We start from the raw sequence: 10165 nt of genomic DNA on the forward strand, positions 1-10165 counted from the left end.
ATATGCTGAGGTGACTGAGAGTGACTGAGTGGATAGGGGACTGTTCTAAACCAGGTGGTCCAAGAAGAGCTCTGTAGAGATATTATTTAAACAGATTCAATGACAAGGAGGAATCCACCCAGCAGGGCTAGGGAGAATTTCAATCCAGGAAGATGGATAGGACTTGAGCAGGAAGATGTTGATAAGAGAAGGAAGTCTGAAGCCCAGCAGGTCTAGGGTACTCTTACTGAGAAGATGTTTGGGAAATATAGTGCTACATAGAGCTTTTTTTTTTTTGAGGGGGGAGCTTAAGATAAGGGTTTATATCTTATTCTAAATGTCGTGGTAAAACACTGGATGACTTTTACCAGAATTCAGAAATTTAAATAATTTATCTGCACAAGTCATAGTCATTTTTCTATTTGCTCGCTCTCTGATACTTTTCTTGCTCTTTCTCTGTCCTGGGGTGGTGGGAGGTTTTCTTGAAAAGTACATTTTATACTTTGCCAACTGATTTCCAATTAGTTCTGCACAGTGGAAGGCACTGGCAGGAGTTTGAAGTGTTGGGCATGGGAAAACAAAAAACAAAAAAAAAAACAGCATTCTTCTCCATCCTTCTCTATACCTGAATCTCTAGCAGTGGCTGTGATTCTTCAATGGTTCCGCTTCATACTGACAGCCCCTTCCTTCATTGTCCCATTGATGCCAAATGGCTTTAGCTACTCCACTCTGGTGACTCCATCTCTCCTTTTTGTCTCCCAAGTTATAAGGATGACAGTGGCTTCCTTTGATATTAATCTCTTGGTTGCCTCATTGGTCCCTTTTGGCCTCTGAGCTTTTCTAATGCCTTTTAATAGAGTCTTGAATATTTTTTGTTTTTACACTTTTAATGGCTTTTACTTTTATTTTTTGTATTTCTTTTTAAAAGAAAATGTGATTTTATTAATATTATATTTTTACTTTCTAGGATGTTGTTGTGGAGCACTTGGGAGGGAGGGGGAAGGAAGGAAAAGGAAATGGGACAGAAGAAGGAAGGAGGAGGCGGACTGGGATTGAGGCCTGTGGCATTCCCCTCATTCCTGCAGGGGAGACCATGGGGCTTCCAGCAGTGGCATGGTCATTGTAGGGCTGGGTGCAGATGTCTGGGGGATGAGGCAAAAGCCCTCGCTCCCCACCACCTCAGCTCAGAAACTTGGGGCCTTTTTTGTTGTGACTCGACGGCTGTCACTGGGCTGGTTGAACATGTTGGAGGGTGTGACCAAGGCCCTTGACCCCCCACTGCCCTGGCTAGGGAAAGCCTGGGGTGCTTCCTGTGGCAGCTCCATGGTCACTGCTAGGCTGGCTGAGGGTGTCAGGGGGGCATGGCTGAAGCCCAAAGCCCCCAACCACCCTGTCTTGGGAGAGCCTGAGCACTTCCTGCGGTGGCGCAGTGGCCATTGCTGGGTTGGTTGCATGTGTCTGGGGGTGCTGAGGTCCCTGGGTCTCCCCCATTTCTGGGTTGGTAGCCCAGGGGACTGTTGGTCCGTCTAGGTGTTATAGGTGTTCTTTAGTGAAATAAGATCTTTACTAGTTAATATCAAACTTTGTCTCTGGTTGCAGGTACTTTGTTTTTTCTTTCAGTTCTGTGTTGGATTATTTTCTGTTCCCACCACTTAAACTTTGTGCTGGAACTAATTTGTTGTCCTTTGCTTTCTTCTACAATGGAGGAACTTTCTGTGGAAACAAGAACTTGAGCTGTTAGTTTAGCTAAATTGCCGCTTTGCTGCTGATTCCTTAGGGAAGGCATTTTGTGCAGCTCAGCTTTTAATGGTTGACTTTATAGATACTTCCAGGTCTAGTGAAATCTGGTGTACCTGGTTTGTGTAGAAACTCTGGTCTGAGCTTGAGTCTTTTCATCAAACTGCATCTCATGCAATTCTATATTCCTGATCAGTCCCTTCTGAGTGGTTCTACATTGATTTGGGTGCATATCAGCTGTCCTTGATGTGCCCCAGTATTCTCTCAGTGGGCCTATCTCCCCCACTGCCTGTGCTGCAAACACTTCCAATGGGATGGGCCATATACCAGCCCTTTGCAATGACTCATTGGCATCTGAGTGGCTGCTTTTCTTCAGTTGTTCTGGCTCCTTTCTTCTATGTGGGTCCACAGGAACACTACTAGTGGTCTTGCTGGCCTGGGGACCACCAAGGTCCTCTTCTCCCTTGCCACCTCCAAGCAACTTCTTCTGAAGAGCACAGCTACAGGTTTTTCCAGCTCCTGCTCCATGTACTCAGCAGCTCCAGCCTGGACATGGCTGAGGCTCAAAATGATCAGAGCATTTTTTTCTTTTTCTCATAGTGGCTTCTTCCCACTTCATGCACTCCGTAGGTCTTTCTTCCTCTTCCCCTGAGCTCTAGCAGCCCCAACTTGGCTGTTGTTGCTTTTTTATACTTGTAAATTTTTTGATTTGTGGGAGAGAGTGACACTGGGGATAGTCTATTCCAACATCTTGACCAGAAGAAACGAGCCTTGAATATTAAATTCCTCCTATTGATCTAGCATAGAATCTCTTTCTTGACTGGTTCATAGCTCAAGATCAAGAAAGGTAAACATGGAAAGTCAGAGCTTATCTATTCTAGAGTCTAGAACATGATTTTAGAGTGTTTGCTCTTCCTTTATTATTAACTTGGTGGACAACAGTATTTATAAATTGTTGGCTTTCTTGTTAGTTTCGGAAAGTAGATATTAGGGACTCGAAGAATACAGTTCTAGATATTTATTTCTGTGTCCCCAGCATCTAACCAAGTTAGACACTGGCAATTGAGCTAATTCTCACTTTGTGAAGCCCAAGAATTCCCAGTTATAGGACTATGTGTCTGATTGAGTTGTCTACTTTCGAAATCCTTCCTGATAAAATGGATCTCTTGCCAAGTGTCTGTCTACATCAGACACAGACACAGAAGTCTTATTCCTTAAAAACAGCTCAGTATGTGGTTATCTGCTACTTTAGACAGAGTCCAGAGTCCAGAGATTCCATTCCAGTATGTCATATCCTCAATACATTAAACTTCTGCATTCCATTGTTGTAGTTCACACATCTATTGTTTATGAAGAGATACTAAATGCTTCTCTGTCACAGACTGAATGTTTGTGTCCCCCCCAAATCTGTGTGTTGGAGTCTTAACCACCGAAGTGATGATATTAGGAAATGGGGCTTTGGAAGAAATTAGGTATAGAGGAGGTTAGAAGGGCGGATTCCTCTTGATGGGATTAGTAACCTTATAAGAGGAAGAAATATCACAGCTTCTTTTCTCTGTCATATGAAGATAAACTGAAAACTTGGCCAACTAAAGCCAGGAAGGGGTTCTCACCAAGAAATGAATCTGTCAGAACCTTGATCTTGGGCTTTCCAACCTCCAGAACTGTGAGAAATAAATAGTTTAAACTACCTAATCTATGGTATTTTGTTATAGTAGTCCAAGCTAAGATGTTATCTAAAATTTAATTTGGATAAAGTTCCATACCTTGAAATCTTTTGATTAAGGTTATATTGTTGAGAAAAAAAACCACTATAGTCAACAGTGCAGATAAATCTGCATTGGCAATGTAGGAAGAGGTAGATGTTTCTAATGTGCATGCAGAGTGTTTTAAGTATCTTTGATCATAATGAAATTAATTTTAACATTTGCCACATGTTGTGGAAAATACTATTTTTTCCAGTGCCTTTTTAAAAAATGAAAAACTTGTTATATGTTGCCAAGAATGTTAACGGTTATGTGCTTGTTAACTATTCAAACCACAAAATTTCATGAACTTGCTAACTCCAGGAGAAAATTATTGCAAGTTAACTAACTAGGGAATTGCTTTACACATAAATTATAGATGGTTTACAGATACTTTTCCCAACAGGTTGCAATTTTAATTTTTGGAAACCATATAGTTTATATGTATCAAACTTGTATCTAGTTTACCCAAACATCATTTCAAGCTGTGTATAAATATTTTACATGAATATTTTAAAACAGTAACATAGTTGGTGGTTATATAATTTTTTAAAAGTTTTGTTCTTATAAAGAAAAGCTCAGATATTTTCTTCCAAAATAAAGATGTTTTCTTCTTGAAGGCAAAACTCAATTAAGAAAGAGAGACAAAAAGAAGGAAATAGACTGAGACAGAGACAGAGAGACAGAAATAGAGAGAGAAGTGGAGAGAGAGGGAAAGACTCTATTAGTCTAAATTTTATGGTTAATATCACATTGCATTTAACCAATGTGTCTTTGTAATTATCAATATACAATATGACTGATAGGGTCAAAACAAGAAAAATAAATTCACTAACATATTTTGATAGATGGTTACCTTAGAATGAAAACATTCTCATACTTTTAGGATTAGCTGATAGATACTAGAAAATGAGAACAGACTAAACCAATTTACTAATAAGTTCTACCCTCTCTTTCTTTCTGCTTTTTCTATCTGTCCCTGTCTCTTTCTCTTCTTCCAGCACTTCTGCAATTCTTGTTTCAACCAAACAGTAAAACTATCAACTTCGACAACTACTATAGTTATTTCATTCACCTGGTATAGCTAAGGTGTTTCCAAATTACAGATCAAGATACATCCCCTAATTTAATTCTAATCGACTTTGACAACTGTAAGTCATCAAATACAGAAGCTCCAAACTTGTGGCTTATTTTCAATAAGGTAATGATAATTACCTTTTAAACATATTAGTCATAAATTATTTTTTCTTTAATTGTGAAACATCAAGTCAACAGGAAGGGCTTACATTAAAACACCAGCGTGGAATCTAAAACTTCTCAAGGACATGAACACTCAAAGCCATTATAGACATATACCCTATCAATTTGAATGACAATAATAGCTTAGCTGATCCATTATTACATTAATACTACATGAAACTATTACATTGTTTCCGCATATCTATTTTTTTTTTTTTTTTGTCTTTTTTCGTGTCTGGCAACGGATCGCAACCCTCAGTGTCGCGCCCGTACCGGACCGGGACCAGCAACGGGATCGCAACCCTCGGTGTTGCGCCTGCACCTCGCTCAGCCAGTGAGTGGGAACCAGTCTGTATGTGGGATCCGAACCCTCGGCAGGAGCACCGCTGCGCTCCCGAGCGGCGCACTGTAGCAGTGTGCCACTGGGCTGGCCCCCACATATCTATTAATACTCTGTTTCCACATATTTATTAATCAGTGATAATCTGGAAAAATTCAATATTTTTGAAATTAAAAAAAAAGAAATTTAAAAAGAATATCTTTGAGAATGAGCCTTGTAATTTTTTTTTCTCTTCCTGTCCAATGATGATAAAAAGATACTGGGATAAAACTATTATCCCAAGATGCATACAATGATTATTTGCACAGTTAAAGAAATATCTTGGGAGTTCAGTTGATAAAACATTTTGACTAAGATTAAAGTTGTCATTTTGAGATGAATATTTGGGTTGGGTTTGTATGCCATCTTAATCATTTATTTTCATTGTGACACAGGTTAAGTCATTTGAAACTCCTTGGGCTTCCACTTCTTCACTTATAAAATGAGATGATAACATCTACCTCACAGAGTAATTATAACAATTATAAATCCCATTGTAGGATTTAGCATGTTTCCTGGAACATTGTTACCTCTCAATAAATACCAACACTTTATAGTAGTATTATCTCTTCAAGTCCACACAATGATTTTCAATGGGATACACTTATCATCTCTATTTTATAGGAAAATAGAAACCAATTTAGCCCATGGAAGCACAAGCATTCAGTGATGGGCTTGTGTTTTAAAAAGGATCATTACCTGGGAGCTGACATATTATGCCAGTTAGCTGCTTAGTATACTGCCTGACAGAATAAACTCACAGAAATCTCAAAAACAATAAAATAGTATCAATATTTTTATTTTTTCAACAAGTGTCTTTTCCTCTTCTGACTCCTGCCTTTTATAACAGTTGTGTCAGACCAAAAGGAAAAGTAGCCAGCAGGGTACAAAGGAGCCAGAGGCACAACAGACAGGATATTTATGCCAAGTGGCTGGGATCTGACAATATTTGACACTCTTATTTCAATTTTATCAGGGACATGAAGGCTGAAGAAGCCATGCTTGACATCAAAACTTGGAGACAGTTCTGTTGCTTTAAACCTGGCTCTTAGGATCATTCACCTCATTGGAGATTTGGTTTCATGAACTGGAGAAACATAGGACTTTCCCTCTGTGTTTTATTTTGGCTCTTGTTGTAGACTGACCCCCCAACTTACCACACTTCAGCTCTTGAAATTGTTTCATTCTGACACTTAGAGAGTGGAGAGGCAAAGGGAGATTCAAGACCTGTCAAAGGGAGTTCAAGCCTAAAGCACGTTTATATTTTTTCTTTTCAAATTTAGAGAACTTTGAAATAAATTAGAGAGGAAACCTCATTATTTGTAGCAAATAATGGTATTCCGCTTTGTTAAATACATTTTTCCTCTTTTTCCAAATATGTAGGTAATGCAGTTCAGAAGGTAGTTGTAGGTTAAGTAATCAATGTAGTCAAAGCATCTCTTAAGAAAAATCGAGATTTGATGACTGGTCACTGCAATTCTTAAGTGTCCCCAAACATCATAAGGTAAACATATCAAGCTCTTTAGCACAAGGAAGAAGGGAGCTTTATGACACAGTTGTATATCAACATGGCTTCCAGACTTTGTTTCTTTTTCATACTTACAATTTAAATGTGACTAGAAACTGGTATTGTCTAGTTGTAAAGAGGCTGTTTGGTGTCTTTCTGGCTTAGATGCGAGTACAACCCCTGACCCCTGCCACTCTTGTGCTAAATCCTTACTCTTTCATATGTCACCCTCTGGGGTGGCATGAGAAGAAAGTTCAGAGAAAAGGTCATATTCTAGACAGACAGCTTGTATCTGTCTGAAATGAAACTTCATTTGTTTCCACTTTATGCTGTTTTATTTGAAAAGGGGTGTTTAAGTGATATTTGCTTGCTTCTTGCTCTACTAAGGAGAAAAATTACACAGCATAGACACACAAGTCAGTGGAAACTGAAATCTTCCTAAGAGATAGTTTCAAAGTTTGATAAAATAAAAATTTGCAAGCCATATTTTTCTGTTGTGAAGAGTTACTTACTTATGAAATTATTAAATCAGTACTTTAATGGGATTTTTTTTAGATGTCTACAAATACAAATTAGACCAACTAATATAATAGGTGAAAAATAGTAATTTAATAGTCAGTGTCGAAGCAGATAAGCTGAAATATAAATTTTAATATATCATTGCTGATAGTTACTCAACCTATTCAGAGGGCAGTTGGGGAATATTTACCAAACTTTAAGTGCACACGGTGTTTGTGTTAGTAATTCTGCAGATATAGACATCTTTGTCCATCTTTGACAGTAAATGTATATGGATATTTATTGTGGCATTGTTTGTAATTGGTATCTATTGATGAACATTTATATTTTTTCAAATTTTTCACCATTTAATCAAAACATACTATACTAAACAATTTTATAATGCCTCTAAAGATAAAGTGTATCTATATGCCTTGACAAATAAAGACTACATTTTTATAAAACTTATAAAGGGGAAACTGGTAAACTGTAATGTCTAAGAGAGAATTCATTAAGTTAGATCCTTTGGGTTAAATATCTGGTTCCATTTACTAAGTGTGTGATAATGTACACATTACTCAAAAGTCTTTGAGCAGCAGATTCTTTCTCTGTTAATGCAACCCTCATAATAATCACACTAGATAGGTTTCATATAAATTAGAAGAGTTAATTTCTGAGAAACGAAATGAGTAGATGAAGGGGAGTTTTATTTTTACTTATATTACCATTAAAATATTAAAAATACATATCAGATTAAAAGATTATATTCATAATATTCAAAACAAAATTTACAAAAGCAATATTATGCAGCAGACATGAATTATTGTAAAGTGTAATTTGATGAAATAATCAGCAAGTGTATGAACCATATTTCCAAAGGTTTGAAATATGATATGGATTCCATGTTCCTAACACTATGTTTGGTGATAAGGATACTAAGTATAATGCTCATAGCTGGTCCTTTTCTTGAGATTACTGGGTTCCTATCTCTTTTAGTTCATGAAACCAAAATACTATGAACATTGTAGAAAATTTTTTAAAAATTGGTTAAAATTACAGACTCTGAGTGACAACAAAAGTGAAAGTTTTATAAAGGGCACTAGACCTTGTGAACCTAAAAAAAAAAAAATGACAACCAATACCAATAATTATAATGATGATACAGTGCTTATGAATAGAAAACTTTTCAACACATGTTAGAAAGGCATCGTAACTCTTTTAATCTTTACAACAATAACTTAAGTGCAGCTGTCACTACCCATTTTCTGCATGAGAAACCTGGGATGAGGTGATATTAAGTAACGCAACTAAATATCCACATGCAGAACTAAATCCAGATCTGACCTATTTTAACTGCTATACCACGGAGCTTCACAGTAGTTTTCTCACCCTAATGGTTTATTCCAGTAAAATGATTGTGCATATTAATTCGAAACAATTATCTTTATATATAAATCCATAAGTTAGGACATCTTTTTCTAACAAGGTATTATAACATAACTTTATATCTCAATTTGACCTAAAGGCCAATACTAAAATCATATTCATATAACTAATAAAAATAATATAATAATAAAACAATTAGTCTAATATCAACACCAAACTTCTCTTGGTAAATAACCAAAAAAAAAAGGAAATACTGCTTTTATCTAGTTGTACATTTACAGCCTTAACTGAAACCAACCTAATTTTAATTATATTGAAAGTTTTTCATGCACAACAATAAGTGCCTGTAGACAAAAAGGCAAATTCTTCAGAAGCCTCAAGGAAAAGGAAGTGCCACTTAACGACTAGGAAGGAAAAAGAATAAGAATGGCATAGATGAGGGTGCTCATTTTGTAAGGCTTACATCTTTTACAGGCAGTTAAGGTTATAAATCATAAGAAAAATCAGCAGAATGGTGTCTTTGCATTTAGAAGTTGAATGGACAAATGATGATCCCATTTATTTATTACTTTATTCATCCATCCATTCATTAATTTATCTATTCATTTATTCATTCATTCTTGGTTCATTTACTTATTCAACATTTATTTAACATACATATTGTGCCAGCTTGACACTGGGCTAGTTGTTACAGAAAGAGCAGAAAAATCAAACAGATCCATGCACAGTTATACCATCATTGGACTGCAATCTCCCCAAAAAAGACTTTTGGCTTTTGGATTTTGTTTGGATAAGTTTGAGTCTACCAGTCATGGTGTTGGCATGAAAACGGAGGTACACGCAATTAAGTAGGAGAATGTAAAAAAAAGGCTATTTTTAAAGGCTCCATGTAGCATTTAGAGAAAGAAATAAAGGATGGTGCAATACTTCAGAGCTTGTAACATTGGGAAGATACTACCACCTCTAGCCTTGAAGGAATAAGGGGAGGGAGTGATTACCAGAATGCTGAGAGAAGTGGATGGGAGGGGACACCCAAAGAGCTATGACCATAAGTTGAAGGAAATAGCCATATTAGGAAATGTAACAGGGAAGACGCCTGGGTAATACTACAACTTTACTCTCCTATTACCCTCTCATTTGAGGGGATTTTCTTCCCATATCTTTCATTGGTATAACTCAACACCAATCTAGAGAGAGAACCCACTAATCCACTACATTCACATTAGCCTTCAGGGAAAGAGAACGAGGCAAAGACTAGTGGAGAGTGGGTCTGGAGGGCCGACTGGAAAAGATGGTTGAGCAACACATTTAAATACATAGACCTTAATTTTCTTCACGTGCATGCAGGCAGACGGCTTTTTTCTCCCTCCCCTGTCATCTCCAGTCAACCTTCAGGGGTACACATAACAAGTTATAGTAATACTAATGAAATAAAAAATTTGTTGTTCTCATCTTTGAGTTGCATATTTAGTAACTTTTTTTTTTCTTTTTTAGCACAACTGTGGTTGTGATCCCTAATTAGAAAGGTCTATCTTTGTTTTGTTGAAGTTTCAACAAGTTTCTAATAAAGTCTTTATTAACACATTTGACCCATTTATCCAGAGTTGTGCTTAGTGGCACTAAGATGAACAGGTGAAAGAGGAGAAAAAGTGGTTTAATTTGGGAAGAGGAGACTAAAGGGGTTAGTCTCCTTTA

Source organism: Galeopterus variegatus, unplaced genomic scaffold, assembly GCF_000696425.1.
Source record: "Galeopterus variegatus unplaced genomic scaffold, G_variegatus-3.0.2 Scaffold826, whole genome shotgun sequence".
Taxonomy (NCBI): domain Eukaryota; kingdom Metazoa; phylum Chordata; class Mammalia; order Dermoptera; family Cynocephalidae; genus Galeopterus; species Galeopterus variegatus.